General features: G+C 39.5%; 1 protein-coding gene and 1 non-coding gene across 2 annotated transcripts in view; one reads left to right on the top strand and one right to left on the bottom strand.

The window, feature by feature from the left end:
* NWD2 (NACHT and WD repeat domain containing 2) overlaps nt 1–25,825 on the top strand; it is a 183,249-nt gene that overhangs the window by 18,530 nt on the left and 138,894 nt on the right. The window lies entirely within an intron of this gene.
* On the bottom strand, nt 769–875 carry LOC115513119. The gene has a single exon (XR_003968546.1). It is a non-coding gene; the product is annotated as a U6 spliceosomal RNA (small nuclear RNA).

Genomic DNA, 25,825 nt, shown 5'->3' with positions numbered 1-25,825 from the left:
TCAGACTCAGGAGTTGGAAACACTTGGGTTGGAGCACTTGCGGTGTGCCATTTTCTGACTGCCGTTTTCCGACTCCGTGACCTTAAAGCAGTCCATTCCTCTAATCCTAGATTTGCCTATCTCTAAAATTGAAAATATGCTGGGATTTTTATGAGGCTCAAATGAGGTAAAGCTTGTGAAATGCTTATCACATGCCTGGAACTTCATAAGCTTTCATTGAATGTTAACTAGGATTGTTACCATTATTAGCTCCATTATCTGTTTACCTGGGAGTTGCTGACACCTCAGTGGGTAAAGAAGTGACATCAAGCCTGGCTCAACTAGCTGGCAGTCATTCAAAAAAAAAAAAAAAAAAAAACAACTCATCCACCATGGTATCTTTGTTGCCCACTCAGTAGGAGAAGGAAGATGTGTGCCATGATGACACAATTAGGAAGCATTTATATTCTGTTTGTATTAAGCCAGAATGTTTATTATTTCCAGCTGCCTATCAAGGTTGACATCTTAACGAGGCCATAGCTATTATAAACGTTTTATTTTTTTTTAATATGAGATTTATTGTCAAATTGGTTTCCATACAACACCCAGTGCTCATCCCAACAGGTGCCCTCCTCAATGCCCATCGCCCGCTTTCCCCTCCACCCCACCCCACCCCCATCAACCCTCAGTTTATTCTCAGTTTTTAAGAGCCTCTTATGTTTTGGCTCCCTCCTTCTCTAACCTTTTTTTTTTCCTTCCCCTCCCCCATGGTCTTCTGTTAAGTTTCTCAAAAATATGGAACGCTTCACGAATTTGCATGTCATCCTTGTGCAGGGGCCATGCTAATCTTCTCTGTATCATTCCAATTTTAGTATATGTGGTGCCAAAGCCAGCACTATTATAAACGTTTTAAAAAGTGCTTTCATAGAATTATCACCAGAAGGAAGTTTAGAGCCACAAGAATCGGAATGCCTTCTTCCTTTTACTCTCAGACCCCATTTTTAATCAGAGTCACAATAGTCATTTGACAAGTGTTTGTTGATGGCTTTCTGCATACAAGCCACCGTTCTAAGCCTTGAGGATAGAATTTAGCAATGCTAAATAACTACACATTACCCCTACCCCTTGTGGTTGTCACGTTCAGATGGAGGGACCATGACATAAAAAGGCAAATACATTTGTTTGTAAAGTTTATGGAGGTGATGGTATGTATTATGAAGAAAAGTAGAGTGAGATAAAGAGGAAGCATTTGGGCAGGTACTGTCTCCCAGTAATGAGTGGTCAGAAAAAGTCTGTCTGAGGAGATAATATTTGAACAGAGACATGAATGGTGGAAGGGAGCCAAGCACTTCTGCCAAGAAGTAAGTGGAAGGAGGAAGCAGTAAGTGGAAGGAGGAAGCAGTAAGTGCAAAGGTCCTGTGGCAAGGCATGCCTTTGGAGACCCAAGGAGCAGCAAGATCAGTGTGGTGGGGAATAGATGGAGGCAGTGCAGTTTTCACAAAAGTGTGTACCCCCATATTGCCAGGTACCAACCAACCAGGACAGATGCCATCTATAAGCAACCAGTAAGCTGTGCTTAGTGCGTCTCTGTTGAACATCAGTCTTTGGAGGGAACTTAGGGAGGCCAGATCACATGGGGCCACCATGTTCTTTTAGCATAATTTCTAGGCTTAGCTCCAGAAACCAACTTTATCCATAAAAGATAAGGATTACTGTTTATTTGTGGGGGAGTACGTTTATTATTGACTCGGGTTATTTTTAAAAGTGAGTGTAAGAAAATTTCAAGGCAGATTTGTTACAAATCTGATCTGTACCTGTTTGTTTTTCATTCGGCAGTTCCTTCAGCATCCTATTAGAGTAAAAAGATGTGGAGCCTAACTTTCATCCCCTGCCTACTCTGGCTTCTAGGAATTTAAAGAGAAGGGGATAAGAGACACAGTTACTGGATCTTTTGAGTTAGCAGGTGACAGAGTGCCCTAAACCATGGGAATAAGACTCTTAAAAGAAGAAGCCACCTTCTCATATGTGACCTGGGCAGATCGGAAGTCCTCTGTGAGGTGGCAGAGGGTGGGGTCCGTCTCAGTCTCTGGGTGCTGGAAAGCGTCCCAGGCTGCTTTGCTTCTCGGTATACCTCCAGGTGGACTCCTGTCATGTGCTTGAACTAAAGCCCTGAGGAACCCTGTTGAAAATTCTTTGAGAGTAGAAACCAGGGCAGTCATTCAGGAGCCCATGATAAAGTTGATGTGGCAAGGGCCATCAACCCTACCACGTCGGCCTCGGTGAGGGCAGTAGCAGCCATGAGAGAGAGTGATGGCCGTCAACATTAGAGGCCTGAGTGAGTGTCGCCTAGGGCCTCTGGCAGCCCGGCAGCAGCAGCTGTGATGTGACCCCCATCAGGGACAACCAGGGGCTACATGGTGCGGCTTTCACAGCTACTAGGATCCCAGGGCATTTTGTATCTACTAGACCTATACCTGAGGCCGGAAAACGGAACAGTCCGCAAAGGAGAACACATAAGCCACATGTTTCGTAGCAGATCCCCAAGGTGGCCAAGAGTCTCATTCGTGGATTCATTCATTAGAGAAATCCTGCATGGCTGGAGCTGTCTGCCTCTTTCCCTTCTCCAGTCTGGTTTGGAGGCTGAGGGAGCGCGGGTTGTGAAAGCTTTCAAGATGTTAACCATGACAGAGAATTGTGTGGCTTCAGGTTCTGGAATCCGAAAGCGCTAGGTCTGGTATCTGGGCTCCGCCACTTTGTGGCAGTGCGTCTTCCTCCTCAACCTCCCCGAGCATTGGTTTCCTCATCACTGAACCGGGCTGAAATTTCCTTAAATTTCCTGTGAGGTTTAATGAGATAATGTATGGAAAGCACTTAGCACTGTGCCTGGTGTAGTGGACACACTAATGCTAGTTGTTGGTTTGATAATTCAGAATGGAAGTAGAATGAGTGTGTGTGTGTGTGTGTACGTGTACGTGGTGGGGGGGCATCAGGGGTGGGAAAGAAGGGGAAAAGAGGAAAAAGCAGAGAGGGAAGGAGGAGGAGAGAATATTCAGGAAGAATACAGCAGGGGAAAAAAAATCAGAGGTGTGCCAAGGTGTGTGAAGATAAAATATTTGAGACCCTTGAATGATAGGCTGGAATGGGCCCTAAATTATTTAAAATAAAAAAGAAGATCCGACTTCAGCCAGGTCACGATCTCGTGGTCCGTGAGTTCGAGCCCCGCGTCAGGCTCTGGGCTGATGGCTCAGAGCCTGGAGCCTGTTTCCGATTCTGTGTCTCCCTCTCTCTCTGCCCCTCGCCCGTTCATGCTCTGTCTCTCTCTGTCCCAAAAATAAATAAACGTTGAAAAAAAAAATTTTTAAATAAAAAAGAAGAAATGATTTTACCAGTAGGGCTTTGGATGATCATCGGAATTAAAGATTGCTTTTATTCCTGAATGTTTACTGAGTTCCTGTACACAGTGAGATGACGAACAACCACTTTCTGAGCATTCCTGAAACAAGATAGCAATTAAAGAGAGTGCTAGGGGTGTATCTGATCGTTATTATGATGGGGATTCCAGACTATGGCAGCAGGGCAGTTAACAGCCATTCTATTCATTTCTGATGGAAATAACACCAACCGACCCGGGGAGGTTTTAGACCCGGGGAGGTTTTAGACGTGGACTCCTTCAATCTGTCTATCCAGTCCCAAAGCTAACAGATAACTGTCAATTTTAATTTAGTGCCTGGCTGAATTCAGATGGGATAGGTGATGATTTTTTATCAGCCCCTTCCTATGATATAGGAAGACATGGAGAATTTGAGTGGCTCACTGAAGGTGAAGTCACTGGCATAAACCTCGTATCTTCCCAGAACTTCAGAAGAGTTTGCTTTGCTTTTGGTGGATGTGTGGTCTGTATCGTTTCTCTCCCTTAGGTAAAATGAGGTTTCTCTATCCTCCCCCATCCTGGAGTTGTGTTGTTCATCATTTTGATTTTTTATAATCAGCTGACCTTTTTCCTAAATAGGTCATTTTGCTGTACAGTCAGTAAACTCAGCATTCTGGAGATTTTTGCCCAAGGAGGCTGCATATATTTATATCTGGATGTGTCCATATGTCAAGCAGATATTTCAGTCTATATTTGAAAGCTGGTGAGGTGGTAGCATTTAAAATTCCCTGCCCTAACAGAACAAAATGAAAACAAATACCCTTAACATATAACCAGACATTTTCAAATGTTCAAAAGATCAAAAATGAGACTTCATTAAATAAGAAATAAAATCAGAAGCAAAATATGCAGGATCTAGCCCTGTATCGTTGATGCAACTATATTCTATGCACACATAAAAATGTTTAATTCCCATTTAAGTTCTAAAGACGAATCACATTGAGATGTGTATAGTATATGTTTTTTGAATGTTTGTTTATCTTCAGAGAGAAAGTGTGAGTGGGGGATGGTGCGGAGATAGGGGAGGTGGGGGAGGGTGAGAGGATCCCAAGCAGACTCCATGCTGTCAGCACAGAGCCTGATGCAGGGCTTGATCCCATGAACTGTGAGATCGTGACCTGAACCAAAACCAGGAGTTGGACACTTAACCAACTGAGCTACTCAGGCACCCCTAGATGTGTATAGTATATTTTAAAATACTATAGTCCTCTAATACCATCTTTCAATCATCAAGAGTTAAAAAAAATAAATTTGTTTTGGGCACAATATTTCTGCCATAAGAATTATACTATCCAAACATGCAGGAGTGTTTACTGCAGAATCTGTAGGGTAGAATGAATCTCAAAATAGGTCTCCCTGCCATTAAATACTCAAAATAATACAAATTTCAAGAATATTAAAATCCGATCCAAGCAAGTTATTACCTCTCAAGCCCAGTCCAGCCTCTTCCGTGACTTGATTGTAAGCTTTTCTACCTTCCAAAAAAAGTGAAGCTATGGAAGGGAAAAAAAAAAAAAAAAAGGAATACTTTGTGATAATCAAGTATTGAATAATTCTTTTTCAGAAGGAGAGTAATGGGGTGCCTGGGTGGCTCAGTCAGCTAGGTGTCTTGATATGCCCCGATTCGAGAGACCCCCCGAAAACAAACCACCAGAGTCAAAGCCAAGCAGCAAGGGTCGTTTATTGCAGGTTCGAACCCGGTCCTCCGCGCACTCGTTGCTGGTGACGCTAAGAGGCCCCGAGTAAGGATCTTACAGCTTCTTTTATAGACAGGCACAAACAAGTTAGGGATTTTTTTGAGGTTACAGAGCTGTTATTGGTTGACATTTGAATTTGAACGCTCAGCAGAACTTGTTTGGTTCCCGCCTTTATTTCAAACCACTCAGCAGAACTTGATTGGTTCCCACCTTTAGGTCAGACTACAACCGGCCGTGCCCTGGCTGGTTTCGGAACGGCGGGGGGAGGGGAAAGATCTTTCCTTTGCAGTTGTGAGTACACCTGGTAATTTTTCTCTTAGCCTCTCAGTCTGACTCTTGATTTCAGCTCAGGTCATGTGCTCCTGGTTTGTGAGATTGAACCATACATCAAGTTCTGTGCTAACAACACAGAGTGCCTGCTTGAGATTCATTCTCTCTCTCTCTCTCTCTCTCTCTCTCCCTCTCTCCCTCTCCCCCTCTCCCCCTCTCCCTCCCCGGCACACACACACATCCTCTCTCTCTCAAAATAAATATTTTAAAAAAGAGAGTAAGTCCTCAAGATCCAGATTATCAAATGCTATAGTTCAAACAGGGTCAGCTGCCATGAATTATACAAACTCCTAAGATTTAATTGACCCAGTTCTGAACAGTCTCTGTGTAAAGACACACAGAAGTATGTGACATGGGATTTATATCCAGGGGCTTACAGTGTAGTTACTGACAATCACATCTGAAGTTAGAAAGTATCTAACAAACATAAAAGATTGGAATTCATTTTCTGTTGCTTTCTTAACAAGTTACTACAAATTTAGTGGCTTATAACGGTACAAATATATTATCTTAAAGTTCTGGAGATCAGAAATCTGAACTCAGGTTTTCTGGGCTAAAGTCAAGGTGTTGACAAGGTCTGCATTCTTTTTAGAAGTTGTAGGGGAGAGTCTGTTTCCTTGTCTTTTCCAGCTTCTGGAGTCTGCCTGTATTTGTTGCCTCGTGGCCCCTTCCAGCTTCAAAGCTAGTGGTGTAGCACCTTCAGGTCTCTGTTTCTGACCTCTGCTCCCATTGTCACATCTCTACCTCTGACTCTGTTTTTATGGTCACACTTCCTCCTCTCACCAGACCTTTCTGTCCACCACTTATAAGGACACTTGTGATTATTGGGTCCTCTCAGATAAAATAATCTCCCCATTTCAAGTTCTTGCGTTTATTCACACCTGCAAAGTCCCCTTTGTCATGTCAGGTAATGGTTACAGGTTCTAGGGATTCAAATCTGAATGTTCTGGGGGAGGGGCCTTACTTAGCCTACCACAACTTTAAGCCACCAAAAAACCACCCTTGCGGCCAAGATTTGAAGATGCTATAATAACAGTCTTTGCCTTCAGCTTCATTTCCCACCATACTCCCTAAGTGCATTGTTTCTGGATCCAGCCCTGCCCTTTCTCTCCTCTCTGCCTTTGTTTGTGAATCCTCCTGTCTCTTGTTCACCTTTTGGAGTCCTACCCATCCTTCAAGAGTGGTCTTGAATGCAGTGTTCTCCCTTCAGTACTTGTGATTTTCCCAGGTTAGCCAGTACACTTTGTCTGCAGGGGACAGAAGCCTATCTCAAACTAATTTAAGCAAGAACTGGAGTTGTATTAATGCCAGCAATTTAATGGTGTAGGGGCAAGTCAGGGGTGAATCTGACCTCAGAAATAGGTAGGATCGGTGTCTTAGTTTGGGCAGCTGCAACAGAATACCGTAGGCGTGGGTGGTTTAAACCAACAAACATTCATTTCTCAAAGTTCTGGAGGCTGGGAAATCCAAGATCAATGTGCCAGTACATTCAGTTTTTAGTGAGAGCCCTCATCTTGGCTTGCAGAAGGATGCCTTGTTCTATCCTCACATGGCTGGGAAAGAGGGCTGTGGTCTCCCTTTCCCTTCTTAGAAGAGCACTAATCCCAATATGGGTTCCACCTTCTTGACCTTATGATTACCTCACAGAGACCCTACCTCCAGCACATTTAGGGATTAGGATTTCAACATGGATTTCAGGGGACACAGGTATTCAGTTTGTAACAGTCAGGAGCTTGAACATGATTAGGACTGTGTGCTGCTGCTTTTTGCTTTTCTCCACACGCCTACCAAATTATCTCAGACCAGCACTTCTGACTTTGGTGGAAGTAGATGTGGCCACAGGCTACTTCGGTCTCACAGTTTTACAACTTTTAACCAGGAAAAAAAAAAAAGAAGAAGAAGCAGTCTCCTTCAGCTAGAGTTTGAAAACACTTGGGTGGGAAGGACTTCGATTGGCTTGGCTTTGGTCACATGTTCAGCCTTTAGACTAATCACTGTGTCCAGATGGTCACCTATTGAAGCTGGAGAATGGAAATGGGGAAAAGATTCTCACAAGAGGTGAAAGAAGGAAAAAGGTGTTGGAAAAAAAATACTTGCTGTAGCCTCCAACCTGGTGTTACTTCTCAAACCCCACTTTATATATCTTAATTTATATTGCTGTTACTTACACCACCTCTATCTTCTTTTTCATGACATTGATCATATATTACTCTGGATCGTTATACCAACACACTGAATCCTTAGAGGAAGTGCATATGTCTTTCTCATTGTCACCCCACCCCTCCCACCTGGCACCTACTACTGTGCAATACTGATAGTAAATGTATAGTCAGTGTGTTAAATGCAGTTGAAGATAACATGGTAAAAGAAGAGATATCTTGAGGCAGCTCCAGGTTAATTAAAATAAGTGCTAAAAATTCAGAGAAATTAAGTATACAAAAGAGCTTGATGACTTGAAAAATGTCATCGCTTGAGCTGGAACTTGGAAGATGAGTAGAATTCAGGGTAGAAAAAGACCTATAGCAAAGAGTATGAATTGTTAAAGAATGCATGTGACCATAAAGGAAACACAGAGAAACAGAAAACTAAATTTTAGGTGGAGACTGTCTCCTGATTCTGAGACCACTTCTTATGACTGTGTTGCTATAAATCATAAATATTTCATGTTCACATTAATTAGAAATTGTCATTGCAGAATAGGAGTTTTTCCATAACTTGCTATGATTCATGCAAGCAGTCATCCAATTAATTACTTACTGAGGGTTTACTATGATTATGTATGCATAGTAGGAGCTGTCACTCATGTTAAGGAACCTATTGCCGTTTCACCGAGGGAGGTAAGGAGCTGCAGGAAAAATGCTGAGGAAAAGGAGAAAAGCATTGCAGCCCTTGACAGTATCAACTCCATCAGAGCCTGTGGCTTTTAAGAATTCTTATGAATCTATTAATCAGAACAAAAGGAGGGTCTTACCCTCTGGTGTAGACATCAAGGGGTCATGTCCATTTTTTTTTTTTTTTGATATGCCTTTTCTCTGGAAAATGTAGATGACAAGACTCTTCCTTTGAATTGAGCACCTCACCTAGGGATGCATCTAGCCACAATCTATAGACCTACAAAAGTTAAAGACTTTAAGTTTGGAGTGATAAAGATCTTGCAACCAGAGTCCTGCAATCATACCTCTCGCTCTTAATGTGTTCTTTATAAATTTGTTTAAAGTTTATTCTGAGAGAGAGAAAGAAAGCAAAGGGGGGAGGGACAGAGAGAGAGGGAGGGAGAGAAAGAGAGAGAATCCCAAGCAGGTTCCACCCTGTCTGTGCAGAGCCCCACATAGGTCTCAAACTCACAAACCATGAGGTCATAACCTTAGCCGAAGTCAAGAACAGACCCTTAACCAACTGAGCCACCCAGGCACCCCAATGTGTTCTTTAAACAAGAGTTGAGTCCCTACTATATGCCAGGAATTAATATTGTAACAATAATGGAAAGCATTATAATAAGTAATAATAAATTGATTCTGCCTCCAAGGATTTTGTGTCTAATGAGGGAGAGAAACAAAGAAATAGAAAGTAATAATTGCATGTAATAAGAACTGTGAAAGCCATTTGACCCCAGTGTCATAGGTTGTCTACTCTTCTTTATCAGCTTTTACCCTTACCTGTTCCTATGACCTGTCTTACTTCCTGTAGGAGTCCTCTGTAGAAAGACTATAGCCTTGTATTCAAGAAACTATTTCCATATGCTTGCCCCTTCTCAACTTGGAAACCTCTAAATTACCCCTCACCACCTCTGGAATAAAGTCTGAACTTAAGAGTCTGAGTTGCTAGGCTTTCATATTTTGGCATCATCCTACCAGCTAGCTGATTTTTTCCTATACTCTACCCTCACATATTCCCCCAAATGAAGCATTTGTGTTTCAGTTTTAAGGTCTACTTGCAGGAAACCATTGTGAATGAACTCCTGGGAAAATTATTGCTTAAATGCTGATTTTTAAATCATAGACCTTTCACATTATTGCTTCACTTTATCTAGTGTCTATGCCTTGTTTCCCAAATTCATTGTTAACTTCTAAAGAACTGGGATTGTTCTATGCATGTGTTGATTCTTAGCACCTTGGACAGTACCTTGCCAGAAAGTCATCCAATGAATATGCAGTATTACAAAACGTAGCTTGAATGTTGATAAGACAATTACAAAACTAGGTTGACATATGATATTTTTATGCAGTAAGGTCACTCATCAGCATTAGTGATGTGTCCTATAATTGGTAAGAGCTTGTAAAAGGCTATTTGGTAATATTTAAAGGAGAAGGCAGACTGTTGGTATGAGGAAATCCATTTTTAAGAAAATTATTCTGGTAGCAATATGAATGGTGAGTTGATGAGGTGAGAGAGACTGGAGGCAAATAGAGGAGCCACAAGACAGGTGTACTATGCAATGTATTAAGCATAAGAGGCAAGTTAGGGGGCTCCTGGATGGCTCAGTGGGTTGAGCTTTTGACTTCTGCTCAGGTCATGATCTCATGGTTTGTGAGTTGAAGCCCGCATCAGGCTTTGTGCTGGCAGTGCACAGCCTGTTTGGGATGCTCTCTCCCTCTCTACCTGCCCCTCCCCCACTTGTGCATGCACATGTTCTCTTTTTCTCTCTTTTTCTTTCTCTCTTTCTCAGTAAATAAACTTAAAAAAAATTTTTTTCAAAGCGGCAAATTAGTGTCTGTGCCAGGATTCTCCCAAAAACCCAGCATAACCAATTGCATCCATAATTATTTAAATGTTGTTAAAGCATAAATCCTCAGGATTTATTTCCATTAATTGTTCAGAAAGAAAGAAAGAGAGAAAGAGAGAGAGAGAGAAAGAGAGAAAGTAAGTCTGTTTTTAGCCAAGTAAGATCAGTTAGAGTGCATTCCAGATTTATTAGTATTACATAGATGTGAGCATGGATGATTTCATAGGAATTAAATAGAATAGCCTGTATCTGGGGCTAGAATAAATAACATGTGTTTTACAACCACAAGTAAGTTTTAAAAAAAAAAGGAGTATACTGAAATTGATGATGCCAGTCACAATTTGGTTTGATCCTGGACATCCAGATGCTGTCTCCTCTTGTGCTGCTCTTAATGGTTGATTGTACTTTTTAATTAAGGAGAATCTGAGCTACACAAGACTGAGGTCTAGAATATTAAACTAAAAAGTGGAAGTTTAATCTACAGTCTTATCTATGAATGATCCAGTAATCCTTTGTGAAACTTACATGCATTAAGATATGTAGATCTTGGGGCGCCTGGGTGGCGCAGTCGGTTAGGCGTCCGACTTCAGCCAGGTCACGATCTCGCGGTCCGGGAGTTCGAGCCCCGCGTCGGGCTCTGGGCTGATGGCTCAGAGCCTGGAGCCTGTTTCCGATTCTGTGTCTCCCTCTCTCTCTGCCCCTCCCCCGTTCATGCTCTGTCTCTCTCTGTCCCAAAAATAAATAAACGTTGAAAAAAAAAAAAAAGATATGTAGATCTTAAGGGTACAATTTAATGAGTTTTAACAATGTATTGCCTTGTGTATCCACACCCTCATGGAGCTGTCCATATCCCTTGCCCCCAGAAGCTCTTCATGGACTCCTCACCCGTCAGTTTCCACCCTTCATGAGCACTACTCTTCTTAATCCCTTTGCCAGTGATTAGTTTTGTTTATTTTTGAGCTTCATTCAAGTGGAATCATAAAATAGGTACTCTTTCATCTGCGTTCTGTCACTCAGCATAAGGTTTTGGAGATTCATCATTGTGTGGTATAGTTCACTCAACTAAGTACTGTTCTGTCTTATAAACATATTATTGTTATTCTTTTGATGACATTGAGGTTTCCAGTGTTTTTTTTTTCTCTTATGAATTGAGATGTTAGCATTTTTTGAGAGTTTTTCATTGTATATATTTTCATTTGTTGATTAAATACCCAAGAGTGGAATTGCTGACTCAAAGGCTGTCATTTTGTAAAAACTGGTTGCAATTTAGGTACTTTACATCAGTCAATATTGTCCGTCTTCTAGTGAGTGTGATGTGGTATCACATTGAGGCTTTAATTTGTATCCCTCTGAGGAATACTAATATTCAGCACATTTTCCTACGCATATTGGCCATTCATACATATTTTTTTGTGAGGTGTATTCCAAGTCTTTAACAGCTTGGGTTTTTGTCTTTTTATTAATTGGTAAAATTGTTTATATATTCTGGATACAAGTCCTTTGTCAGATATATCTATCTATCTATATATATATAGCTCATATATATATAAAATATATATATCAAATATATATATATAGCAAATATTTATTCACAGTCTATAACATGTACCTTTCATTTTCTAAATATCTTTTGATGAGCAGATGTTTTTAATTTTGGTGAAAAATTACCAATTTTATATTTAGTGCTTTTTTTTGTCCAAATAAACCTTTTCCTATTCCAGGATAGCAATTATTCTCTTACATTTTTTTTTCTGAAAACTGTAATTTTTGCTTTTAGGTTTCAGTCTCTGATGCAGGTTGAATCAATTTTTATATAAGGTATGGGACCAGGGTTAGGATTCACTTTCTATACATTATCCAGTGATCCTGTGCCATTTGTCTAAAACATGTTCTTTACCCCCACTGAAATGTTCTGGTTTGTTGGTCACTTTGTCCTTATTCCAGTATCACACTATGTGTTCATATTGTCTTGAAATAAGGTAATGTAAGTTTTCCAACATGGTTTTCTCTTTTGGGATTCTTTTGGCCATTTCAGATCTTTCTAATTTCCATGTATATATTAAAATCAGTCCATTTTTATAAGACAGCCCACTGAGATTTGGATTGGGTTTCCATTGAATCTACAGATGAATTTAAAGATAATTGATATCCTAACAATATTAAGTCTACCAATCTATGAACATGGATATTTCAACAGTGCATTATAGATTTCAGTGAATAGGTCTTACACATTTTTATTTCTTTTTTTTTTTTTTAATGTTTATTTTAAGAAAGAGTGAGCGGGGAGGCACAAAGAGAAGGGGAGAGAGAGAATCCCAGGAAGGCTCCATGCTTTCAGCACAGAGCCTGACTTGGGGCTCAATTTCACAAAATGAGATCATGACCTGAGCTAAAATCAAGAGCCAGAGGCTTAACCAACTGAGCCACCCAGATGCCTCTAGGTCTTATACATTTTTAAAATTTCTTTCCTAAGTACTTAAAAAATTTAATATGTCATTTTAAGTGGAACTATTTTATATAATTTTCTAATTGCTGCTAGTATACAAAAATACAGTTGATTTTTATGTTAACCTTATATGCCCTATGATTATGCCGAGTTCGTTTATAAGTTCAAATAATTCTTTTGTAAATTCCTTAGCATTCTCTAGATACGTAATCATGTCATTTGGAAATAAAAAGTTACAATTCTGCCTTTCAGCTCTTTACACATTTTATTTCTATTTCTTTATTGCACTAGCCTATTATACTTCAGAGTAACTTCTTGAACAGAAATGGTAAGAGAAGATATTTTTTCCTTGTTCCCAATTTTATGAGAAAATGTTCAATATTTCACTATAAAGTGTGATGTTAGATGTAGGTTTTTGGCAGTTGTTCTTTTTCAGATTTAAAATTTTCTAATCAATTCCTAATTTTCTGAGGGTTTTTATTATGAATGGGTTTGCATTTTATTAAAGACTTTTCTGCATCATTTAAAATCTTATGGGTTCTCGGTCCTTAATTCTGTTGTTGTGGTTAATTGCATGTTTATTTTCAAATATTAAATTAGTCTTTTCCTTTCTGGGATAAACCTAACTTGGTCATCATATATTACCTTTTAATATTTATGGCTGAGTTTGATTTGCTGATATTTTCAGGACCTTTAGTCTGTGCTCATGAAGGATAGTGATCTGTAGCTTTCTTTTCCTGCATTGTATTTGTCTGATTTGAATATCAGTACTGTTGGCCTCAAAAAGAATTGAGAATTATTCCCGTCACCTCTATTTATTTATAATAGTTATATAAGATTGATACTATTTCTTCATTAAGTGGGTGTGACGGAATATATTACTGAAGTCATGTGAGCCAGTGTTTTCTTTGTGAGAATATTTTATAATTCAACTCTTGAAAAGATACAGGACAATTTAGGTTTTCTGTCTTTTGTCAGTCCTGGTAGACTGAGGTTTGCAAGGAATTTGTTCTACTGAAGTTGTTGAATTTATTAGCATAGGGTGCCTAGTGGTATGACCTTTATTTTTATACTAATAATTTGAGTTTCCCTTCTTTTTATCATAACTTAATCAGTTTTGGTAATATAATCATTTTAGTATTATTTATTTATCTTACTAATCTTTTTAGACATCCATCTTTTGGCTATGTTAATTTTCTTTGTTTGCTTTCTATTTTATTCCTTTCTGTTCTTATTTTCTATACTCTATTTACTTGAGATTTAATTTACCCTTTATATATCTGCTTACAGTGAAACTGAAGTTATTGATTTTAAACCACTTTTCTAATCCAAGCATTTATGGCATAATGTATGGTCTGTTTCAGAGAATGTTCCATGTAAGCTCAAAAAGAATGTATATTTTGTATACATTGGGCAAAGTGTTCTGTCGGTTGACTTGCTGTTCTTCCCAGTTGTCTTATCAATTACTGAAATCTACTGGCTTTCCCTTTAATTCTGTTAATTTTTGCCCTGTTTTAGGTACACACATATTTATCATTGTTAAGTCCTCTAGATGTATTGACCCTTTTATTCAAAGTATCTCTTTGTATCTAGTAAAAGTTCTAGAGCTGATTTTGCCTGATGTTACTATAGCCATTCCAGGCCAGTCATGGCATTCATACCTGTTTTCGTGCTTCCACGTTCAACGTAGTTGTATCCTTGAATCTAGAGTATGTCTCTTGTAGACGGCATGCAGTTGGTTGAGTCTTGTTTTTTGAATCAAGTCTGACAACTGCCTTTTAATTAGAGTTTTTGGACCGTTGATATATAATAATAATAAATGTAGTTGAATTAACATAATTCAGATTTCCATTTTGCTACTTGTTTTCTATGTGCCTTCTGTCTTTTTATTCCTCTGTTCCTCCTTGACTGCCTTCTTTTGTCTTAAGTAAATATTGTAGTATGCCATTTTAATTCCTCCATTGATTTTTAAACTATATTTTAAAAATTGTTTACTTTGCATTTGTTCTAGGGATCATAAGATAAATCTATTTTTTCACAATCTCTTTAGATTACGATTAACTTTGTTCCACTAAAATGTAGAAAATGTACTTGAAAATAATTCTGTTCCCTCCCCTTTTGCATTAATATTGCCATATGTAGTTATAGTTCTATAAGTAATAAGCTCAATAAAAGTTTTTTGATTCTTTATATAACATATCTTTTAACATAGGTAGATACAAAATGAAAAAATACACCTATAGAGTATTTTCTATTAACACACGTTTACCATTTCTAGTGTTTTCCATTTTATTCAGTGGATTCTAGTCACCTTCTAGACTCATTTCATTTTTTTTTACTTTAAAATTTTTTAATCCGTTTTTAAAATTTCAGCATAATTAACATGCAGTGTTACATTAATTCTAAGTGTACAATAAGTGATTCAACAATTTTATACAGTACTCAGTGCTCATCCCTTATTTCACCCATCCCTCACCTCTCCTCTGGCAATCACCAGTTCTCTATATTTGAGTGTGTTTTTTTCTTTTTTTAATTTTATTTAAAAAAAAAATTTTTAACGTTTATTCATTTTTGAGACAGAGAGAGACAGAGCATGAATGGGGGAAGGTCAGAGAGAGAGGGAGACACAGAATCGGAAACAGGCCCCAGGCTCTGAGCTGTCAGCAGAAAGCCCGACACAGGACTTGAACTCACAGACCACGAGATCATGACCTGAGCCAAAGTTGGATGCCCAACCGACTGAGCCACCCAGGCGCCCCTTGAGTGTGGTTTTTTTGCTGGTCTCTTATTTATTTTTGTTTCTGAAATTCCACACATGAGTGAAATTGTACAGTATTTGTCATTCTCTGGTTATTTCACTTATATCATTACACCTTCTAGATCCATCCATGTTGTTTCAAAGAGCAATATTCTTTTTATGGTTGTGTTATTCCATTGGATATATATGTTACAGTTTCTTTATCCATTTATCTATGAATGTATGGATGAACACTTGATGACTTCCATTATAAATGGCTATTATAAATAATGCTGCAATAAACATAAGAGTACATAATATCTTTTTGAATTAGTATTTTCATTTGCTTTTGGTAAATACCTAGTAGTGGAATTACTGGAACATATGGTAATTCTATTTTAATTTTCGAGGAAACTTCATACTGTTTTCCACATTGGCTGCACCAGTTTTCAGTCCCATCAGCAATACATGAGGGTTCCTTTTTTTCCACATCCTCACCAACACTTGTTGTTTCTTATGGTTTTGATTTTAGCTATTCTGACAGTTGTGAGGTAATACCTCATTGTGGTTGTGATTTGAATTTCCCTGGTGATGAGTAATGTTGAGCCTCTTTTCATGTGTCTGTTGGCCATCTGCATGTATTCTTTGGAAAAATGTCTATTCATGTCTTCTACCCATTTTTAATTGCATTTTTTTTTTTGGTTTTGTTTTTTGGAGTTGAGTTGTACAAGGACTTTATATACATTGGTATTAACTCCTTATTGGATATATCATTTATAAATATCTTTTCCATCAGGTAGATTGTCTTTTTGATGGTGGTTTCCTTTGTTTTGCAAAAGCTTTGTATTTTCCTGTAATCCAAATAGTTTAATTTTGCTTTTGTTTCCCTTACCAAAGTAGATATATCTAGGAAAATTTTTCTACAGCTGATGTGAGATTACTGCCTTTGTTTTCTTCTGGGAGTTTCATGGATTCAACTCTCACATTTAGGTATCTAATCCATTTTGAGTTTATTTTTGTGTATTGTGTTAGAAAGTGGTCCAGTTTCATTGTTTTCCAGGAGCTGTCCAGTTTTCCCAACACCATTGGTTGAAGAGACTGTCTTCAACCGATACCTGTCTTCAGTTTATACCTCCTTTGTTGTAGATTAATTGACCGCATACACATGGGTTTATTTCTAGTCTCTCTGTTCTGTTGATGCGTGTCTTTTTTAGCACCGCTGCCATTCTGTTTCTATCACTACAGCTTTGTCGTGTATCTTGAAATCTGGAATCGGGATACCCTCAGTTTTGTTCTTTTTCAAGATCACTTTGGTTATTCTGGGTCTTCTTTGGTTCCACATAAATGTTAGGATTGTTCTAGTTCTCTGAAAAATATTGTTGGTATTTTGGTAAGGATGGCATTGAATATATAGCTTGCTTTGAGTAGGATGGATATTTCAGCAATATTCATCTAATCCATGAGTATAGTGTATCTTCTTATTTGTGTGTTCTTCAGTTTCTTTTATCACCATCTTATAGTTTTCACAGTACAGGTCTCTTTTACCTCCTTGGTTGAATTTATTCCTAGGTATTCTTTTTGATGTAATTGTAAGTGGGATTGTTTCCACCATTGTCTGAAAACTCTTTATCTCTCCTTGAATTTTTAAATGGTTACCTTCCCAGGTGGAGTGTTCTTGGTTGTAGAGTTTTTTTTTTTTTTTTTTCTTTCAGAAGTTTGATTATATTCCCACTACCTTATGGCCTGCAAAAGTTTCTGTTGAAAAATTAGCTGATAGCCTTATGGAGTTTCCCTTGTACATAACTAGTTGCTTCTCCTCTGCCTTTAAGATTCTCTCTTTATCTTTAATCTTGGGACATTTTAGTTATTATGTGTCTTGGTGTGGACATCCTTGAATTCATCTTGTTTTGGACTCCCTTTGCTTCCTGGACCTGGATGGTAGTTTTCTTCCTTAGGTTAGGGAAGTTTTTAGTTATTCTTCAAATAATTTTTCTGCTCCTTGTTTTTTCTCTTTCTGGGATTTCTATAGTGTGAATGTTCACATGCTTGATATTGTCTCACAGGTCCCTTAACCTATCCTAATTTTTTTTTAATTATTTTTTCTTTCTTCTGCTCAGCTTGAGTGCTTTCCATTACCCTGTCTTCTAAATCACTGATCCATTCTGCATCCTCCAATCTGCTCTTGATTCACTGTTGTGTATTTTTTAGTTCAGTTATTGTATTTTTCCAACTCTGATTGGTTCTCTTTTGTATTCTATATCTTTTTGTGGAAGTTCTCAGTGAGTTCATCACTTTTAAGTTTTATGAGCACCTTTCTAGCCATTACTTTGAGCTCTTTATCAGGAAGACTGTTTTTCTGTGTTTCATTTAATTATTTTGCCTGGTTCTTTCATTTGGGACACAATCCTCTGTCTCCTCATTTTGTTGGTCTTCCTGTTTCTATGAATTGGGCAAAACAGTTATCTCTCCTGGTCTTAAAGGGAGTGGCCTTGTGTAGTAATGTCCCTTGTATAGACTGTGTATACCTGACAGCTTTAGTTGGCTGGCTTGAGTTATAGTGGGCACAGGCTGGGCTTTCAGGGCAGTCTGCCCCAGAACCACCCTGGCAAGATGGCTGAGACTAAAGCAGGCACAGACTTAGAGGGCTCCAGGGTTGTTCTATGCAGGGCATGCCTGGCAGGATGGCAAAAACTGAGGCAGTGCAGACTGGGGGGTTCCGGGCACTCCACAAAGGAGCCACTGTGGCAAGATGGATGAAGCTGAGGCAGGCACAGGCCAAGGGATCTCAGGAAGCTCTACATAGGGGTGAGGGGGTACCTACTGGGACAACTGGAGTTGAAGCAGGTGCAGGCTAGAGGGTCCTGGAATTGCTTTGTACCTGTGCTGCCTTGATGAGATTACTTAAGCTATAGTGGGCTCTGTCCTGGAATGTCCCAGTCAGTGCCATACTAGGGCCACCTTGGTGAGAGAGGTGGAACTTGGGTGGCACAGGTTGGGGACGGCCTTGAGGAGCAGCTAGGGCTGGTGTGGGCTATGGACCCAGCGTTCACTGGGACAGTAGGCAGGTTGGGGCACCCAGACTCTGCTTCCATCTATTATCAAGGCGCAGGGGGAATGTAAACAATGGTGTTCACCAGCACCACTGACCCCTGGAAAGTGTTCTAGCAGCTCCTCTGCTGTTTGGCACACTCTCTAAGGTTAGTTCACTTTTCTATGGCCCAGGATGGTGAGTCTACTGATGGTCCCTTAGTCTTATCCCTCCCTACTGCAGGTCACAGTGCTAGGTGTGAGTTTACCCATCACTCCCTTATGTCATCTCTTCTGTTATTTTCTGTGTGGTCACTCTCTCCTTTGTTGTGCAGAAGCTGTTTAGTCATCTCTCTGTTCTTCAGGAGCTATTGCTTTATTTGTGCATGTAGATTTAGTCACCCAGTGGAGGATGTAAGTCCATGGTATTCCTGTGTCACCATTTTGGACCCCCCCACCTCCATCATGCATTTCTGTAATTCATTAACTATGGTTTCCTTTACTACTTGGGACTTCTTTCTAAGAGCTTCTTTGAAGCTTTTATCTGCTCTAGTATTAGGGGATGTTCAAACTTTTCTAATGACTACTTTTTTTTCCTGAGTACGAGTCACACTTTGCAGTTTCTTTGCATGTCTCACGATATTTTTGTTGAAGACTGGACATTTAGATAATATTAGCAACTCCGTATTTAGATATTTCCACTGATAATAATAACAATAATAATCTGAAAATTGTTATTGTCACTGGGTTTTATTTCATTGTGTAGTAATTTACTGGATCTAATTTTGTGAAATTTGTCTCCTCTGTCATACGCTTCCATGGATACCACTGCTCAGTTTGTATGTATACATAGACCATAGATATTCTCTTGTTTTAATTTTTAGGTCTGCTTTTCTGGGGGTTTTCCCATGTATCTCTGTAGCTTGGCGGTGCGAAGTTATGCTCAACCACCTTGCCAGTAAGTCCTCTGTCCATGATCTGTGCATCTGTGTGTGGTGTAAGTAATGCATTCAAAGCTCAGGCTATTTTAAATTCTGCTCTGACCTTTACTTTTTCTAGGCCCTTTGAGGTTTTTTATGTACATTTGCTTAACCTTAGGTTTGGTTAGGAGTATGTGAATAGCTTGGGTCCTGTCTGGTATTCCCTGGATGCACACGTAGCTGTAGCCATAATTTTGCTTTCTTCAGCCATAACTTTCCCTAACCGTTGGCGCTTCCCACTTGTCTGTTGTTGAGATGATCATTTCCATCAAACATGCCACTGGGAATGAGCCATACCCATCCATCACTCAGTATTCCAAAACAAGCGATCCCCTTTACCTGCAGCAGATAAAATGTCACCCCCACGGCCTGCCCTGCCCTGGCACAACCTCCATGGCCACTTTGCTGGTCAACAGCAATTGTGAGACACCAGTAATTTTAAGTGACGTTTTTCATCAAATGTGCGACTTAAAATTGATGAAACATGGCCATACGAGTTGGGAAAAGTGCACTTAAGTGAATCGTCATATGCATTGCTGCCTTTGTGAGGGTTTCGATCATTCTGACATCCTCTGAATCTTTGTGGAAACTAGCACTCCCTTCCTTGACCATTTATAAGTATAGTGAAATTGACCCAGCCATGGCACAAGAGAAATGGGCTATTCTCCAAAACACATACACCTACAAGATGAATAGCCCATTTTCTGATTTAACTGGCATCCTCACCCATCCCATAATGTACAATTGGCTTTATAGCCCTCTCACCCAAAATAGAAGGGCACGTTCTTGGTAAATTAAGTGCAGCTTATTATTATTATTAAGATTTCAGCTTCCTGAATCTTCTGTTGTTGTCAATTCTGTCCAAACATTAGGACAAACCAGACTAATTTGGCTCTTTTATATGACATCAAGAATAACAGTCAAAAAAGGAAGACAGAATGCGAAGCAAGATGAAAATAATAAGGAGAAATACACATGGTTAATATCAGACTATATGTTTAAATAGAGAAGATGTAGAATTCACTGCTAGACTTTTCTGGGTTTTAGATCTATTTGTGCAAGGAACTTCATTATGATTTGTTTTACAGATTTCCAGCTCCATGTTTCTCTGCTTTCCTTTTGAATATCCATCCCTTTGGAAGCCAAAATAAATAGAAATAGGACTAAACCTTTGCTGGAAAATGATCCTCACCAAATGGGAGGGTTGATTTACCAACAACAAAAAAAGAATTCTGTAATACTAAGACTGTACCTGCAGAAGGAAAAAGTTAACATAGTAATTAGCTGTTCATTTCACAATTCAGCAGTAGAATTTCCCAAAATGATATGTAGAGACAGGATTTTATTCTAAATAAATATGTTGATTATTCTCAAATACGTTTTAAACTTGCTGTAATATCTGGACTAGATTGAAAAAAAAAATGAAGTGAAAAGTAGAAGCATCTCTGTTGTATGTGAATTATCTCAAAAATAGTTTATTTTATATTACATTTCTTGTTAATGGAATGTTTGTAAGTTTATTTAAAACTCTTCCTATTCACTGAAAAAATTCAGCTGTTAAGAGCAGAATTTATCTTGAAAGACTTACCACTTTCCATTCAGATTATATTATCACCCGTAGCTAAATTTAAACATGGACAGCAGAGTATAATCATCAAGTGAAATGATGCCTCTAAAAAGTACACAACAAAACTAAAACTAAAACTAAGATACGGAAAATTATTCTGAAGTTATAGCAAAGATTGTTTCTCTCAAAAGAATTTCCTAAAGGAAGAAAAAGAATGGAGAAGTCTTGATCATTTTAGAATTCACGGAAGTATTTGTAGGAATAGGTGGTAAGCAGCAAGGGGTCAGTACCTGGGTCCTAAATAGGAATTAAGAGAGGAAACATTGCTGTCTCGCTGCCTCGTGGGAGGAAAGAAGATGGTTGTTTTATGGCTCTCTGTGTGTATACCTAGAGTACTGTATCAGTCAGGGCTCCAGCAGAAAACAGATGGCACACACTAGATCCTTTCTTGGGGGGCTTACAAAAGGCACTTTTAACAAAGCTTTGGGAGGAGTGGAGAGAAATTACAAGGGGTGATGCAGCCCCCTGGGGCCAATAATAATAGAGCTGTACCCACCCCTTGTCCAAAGGATCCTGGAGAAGCATGTTTACAGGATCATGCAAAGAGAAGGCCCCCTCCTGGGGGGACTTTACAGGGCAGGACCCTGCGAAATAAAGACATGACTTCTCTCTCTCCTTTCTCCCCCTGGCCTCTTGCTGTGGCTCCCAGGGTCCACAAATCACAGGAAGCTGACACTCTCTACAGATCGACCTCCTGGCTTGGGAAAAAATAGGGGGACATTGGAGGACGGTGGAGGAAAGCTGACCCACATGCTATTTCAGAACACTGCTCCTGTGGAGCTTCCAGGCCAGTGAAAGGATGTGGGTAAAAACCTCAGCGTAGTTAAATATGAACGCAAAAGAGAAAAGCAGAAATGCCTATTGCAGGACTCTGATTAAACGTTTTTACGAAGGATTTCCTTCCTGTTTACCTGGGACAGTGGATGTCCCATGGGGCAGTCTTGGCCTCCTCTCTTCTGCACCACACCAAGTATTTCTGGGACCAGTTGAGGGGGTTGGTAGATTTTACCTTTTTTTTTCTTTTAAAGCTGCTCTGTTCCAGACATTTTGTTAAAAGTTGATAATATAAAGTTGGCAAAATAAAGACTCCCTCAAAGTCCTGATGGGAGGAGAAGAAAGAAAGGCATCTGTAAGCCGTGTCTGGATGACCCTCAAGGGAGACTAGAGCAGCCATGCGGGGGTTTGGGGGCAGGGGGGGAGGACAGAGACCCATTTCTCCTCTTAAGCTCTTTATTTATTAAAGTACTATTGTATTAAATCATGATTTCTTTGCCTGCACCTATGGGATTCATTCTGTTATCATCCCCGAAGTTAAGTAACACAGAAGGTCACACAGTAAACAAGGAAGGTGCGATTTGAGCTGGGTGGTGCTGCCCCAGCCCCTCCCCACATTCTGACCTTGACAAGGCCCTCCCGCCCACTCAAGGCTGAAAGGTCACAGAGGAAAAGAGGAAGAGTGGTAGGAGTGTCCTTAATGATGATGATAGCTCCCAGGATGTAAGGAGGAACCCAAGCTGACTTCTTGAATAACTTGGGCTTGAACAGTGCAGGTCTACTTGTATGTGGATTTTTTTTTCAATAAATACAGGGCCAGTACTGTAAATATACTTTGTTTTCCTTCTGATTTTCCTAACATTTTCTTTTCACTACCTTACTTTAAGAATACAGTATATGATACGTGTATAAAATTCTGTGTTAATCATCTTGTTTCTTTTCAGTAAGGTTCCCCCCAGTCAACACTAGGCTAAGAGCAAAGTTTGGGGGAAGTCAAAAGTTAAATGCAGATTTTTTACAGTGCAGGGAAGTGGGGGCACAGCATCCCTAACCTCCAAGTTGATCAAAGGTCAGCTGTGGTATGCCCCCAGCATTGTGGTAACCACTTTTACGCTTTGTAACTCAACAAGAACTTTCAGTGCCAAATAATCAGTGTTTGTTTAATCTTGTCAAACCACCTATGTAATAAAAAGGTTAAAAGCATGAAGTAATGATTCACTCATCTTCCCCTAAATCTCTGTGAATACTTTGCATTGGGTACCTTTTATCCATCATATTTGATGATACAAGGAGATTCATCACTGCTTAACAATAGAAACACTAGTAATAAAATACTAAGGTTAATATAAAAACCGTCAACTTTTTTAAAACTTTTTTAATATTTATTTGTGAGAGAGACACAGTGTGAGTTGGAAAGGGGCAGAGAGAGGGAGACACAGAATCCAAAGCAGGCTCCAGGCTCTGACCTGTCAGTACAGAGCCCGATGCGGGGCTCAAACCCATGAGACATGGGATCATGACCTGAGCCAAAGTCAGACACTTAACTGACTGAGCCACCCGGGTGCCCCAAAACCACCAACTTCTTACACAGTTTTGGTCTGTTCTGTTATCTCCTATGTAATCATCACAGTTCATGTGAGAAAGAAACCCACTGACCCAGTCAAAGGGACGCAGAGGCTCGGAGCACAGTGAAGCAAGGCTTTAATCAAGTTTCTTGGAAGACTGGGTGTCTGAAGGACCGACATACTCAGGACAGTTACAGCAGGCAATTTATCTCCTTGCATGCAGGGCCTTCCCCTGGTTCCTCATTGGCTGGGTCCTACAGAGGTTCCAGCCTTTTCCGGATGTCACCTATGCCCACGTAAGGCAAAAAGTAGTCTAATTGGAACAAACGTACATTCCCTGAGGTGACACAGAGACTTTCAGTCCCTCCTCCCTTTATTCCATGGCACGTGCTCATTGCAAAGCCCATGAAAAGAAGCCCATGAAACAGAGAGGGGAAGAAGAACCAGAAAGTGAAGTGTCTAAAGGTTTGGGACTCCATCATGTGGGTGGGGGTGCGGGGGGTTGTACATATTTCTAGTGGGCTGGAGACTACTGTGAACTGGACAGCACAATTTTTTTTTATTTACTATTTCTGAAAATCATCTCCCTTCTCAGAGTTTATATGAAGATATTTTTATTATTTTTTAAAGTTTATTTATTTTGAGAGAGTGAAAGCATGGGAGGGGCAGAGAGGGAGAGGCAGAGAATCCCAAGCAAGCTCTGTGCTGTCAGCACAGAGCCCAATGCAGGGCTCAAACTCAAGGAACCCGCAAGATCATGATCTGAGTGGAAATAAAGTCAGACGCCTAACTGACTGAGCCACCCAGGCACCCCTGAAGATATTTTTATTTTAAGGGGATTTATGGATGTAAAAATAATAACAGAAATTACCTCCTTTACACACACACAGTAGCATTCCAGTAGCTAAATCAAAGTAGTTGACTAAATGTAGCTTCCTAAAGTCTCCACAATGCTTATAATTCCCTAGGGAGAAATAGAAAGCTCTGTCTTCATATGTACACTGTCTTCAGGGTTTCTCTGCATTACAGTGAGTATAATATTGCTTTTCTCGGGCAAGATTTTAGAGCAGCTGTGTATAGACCTTTAGTGGTCAGTAACATAAGTTAATCGTCTCTCAATTTAAAATCATTAGCATGTCTCTTGTAGAAATCACAGTTCTTTCAGTGGAAGACTGTTAAAAATGAAAAGCAAAACAAAAACCCCAAACATTCCCAAGACCCCAAGTATAGGGTATGCAATCTATTGCCTAGACTGGAAAAAAAAAAAAAAATTACTGCTTATAAACTGCATACAGTGTAGCCATATTTTATTTCTAAGGAAGAAAATTATAGAATAACAATGTTTTTTCTCCACTGAGCTTGCTTTATTTCCTGGACTTTAAGTAATTTAGGTGCTCAGGAAGGCACATTAAGACTTTAGTCTACTTGGATACTGTTTGCTGCACAGCGAATGCAGTTTGGGGCTGTAAAAATAGTAAGCCCTCTCCCTGTTAAGCATTGGTAATTCAGTAAGTCAGACCCACTGACCTTCCAGTCAGTCTAAATCCTTGTACAATCTGAGTTGTAAAAATATTCAAGTGCCATTCCATCATTCATACTCACCACTTACGGGACTTGTATTTGGCTCCAGCTGTCGTGCTAGGCATGTTTCCGTAACTTATCTCTCTTTTCGGTTTTGAGGCACAAGCTTTACTTTCCCTGGGTCTCCTTATTTAGCATTTACTAAATATTGTGGGTAAAGTTACACCATGAGCATCCTTGGAGAAATTACTTAATCTCTCAACATTCCCATTGTCATAACTTTCAATGTTGTATTACAGTTTCTCTTTTAGGGTTGTGAGAAATCAATTGACAAATGTCAGTAATGTCATTACAGTGGGTACTCTTTAATTAAATCCCAGGACATTACTTGATTACTAAGTTATTCACGGAGTATTAGAAAGACACTACTGTTAACCCTGTTAACTCTGAAAGCTCAGAGAGGTTCAGTAACTTGCCCAAAGTCACACAGTTAAGGTGTGGTGAAAGTAGGACTCACATACTCTGTATGTATTCATAGCAGGACTCTGAAGCTCCAGGCTCCTTGTTGGACTGGGACATTGTAGAATCATCTGCTGATCTTGCCTCAGATCCAGCCTCCTGCAATCAGTGAAGAGGCTTCCCTTACCTAAAATGTGTTTTCGGAATTCTTATTGGTAATATTGTAATAGGCAGAAATCTGTTTTATACCATTCTGGAGGAATATTTGGCTCAGTTCATAATGGATTTAGGAAAAAATTCTCTGTGAGGACCAATCCACTTTTTTGACAAAATAATTTCTGAAATATGGCACTTGTGTTCTCTTGAATGTGTTCGCTTAATTTTTTACTAATTCAGTGTGCTTGTATACGTCATCTAAGAGCTCTTAATGATACTGGAAGATTTGAGTTCTGTCTTCTGGTAATTGTGGCAGTCAGTGTTTTAATCAATTACAAATGTAGAGTTGTATCATTAGTGCAGTTTATTGAAAT

Source organism: Lynx canadensis, chromosome B1, assembly GCF_007474595.2.
Source record: "Lynx canadensis isolate LIC74 chromosome B1, mLynCan4.pri.v2, whole genome shotgun sequence".
Lineage (NCBI taxonomy): Eukaryota > Metazoa > Chordata > Mammalia > Carnivora > Felidae > Lynx > Lynx canadensis.
This window is presented reverse-complemented; position numbering and strand designations above follow the sequence as displayed.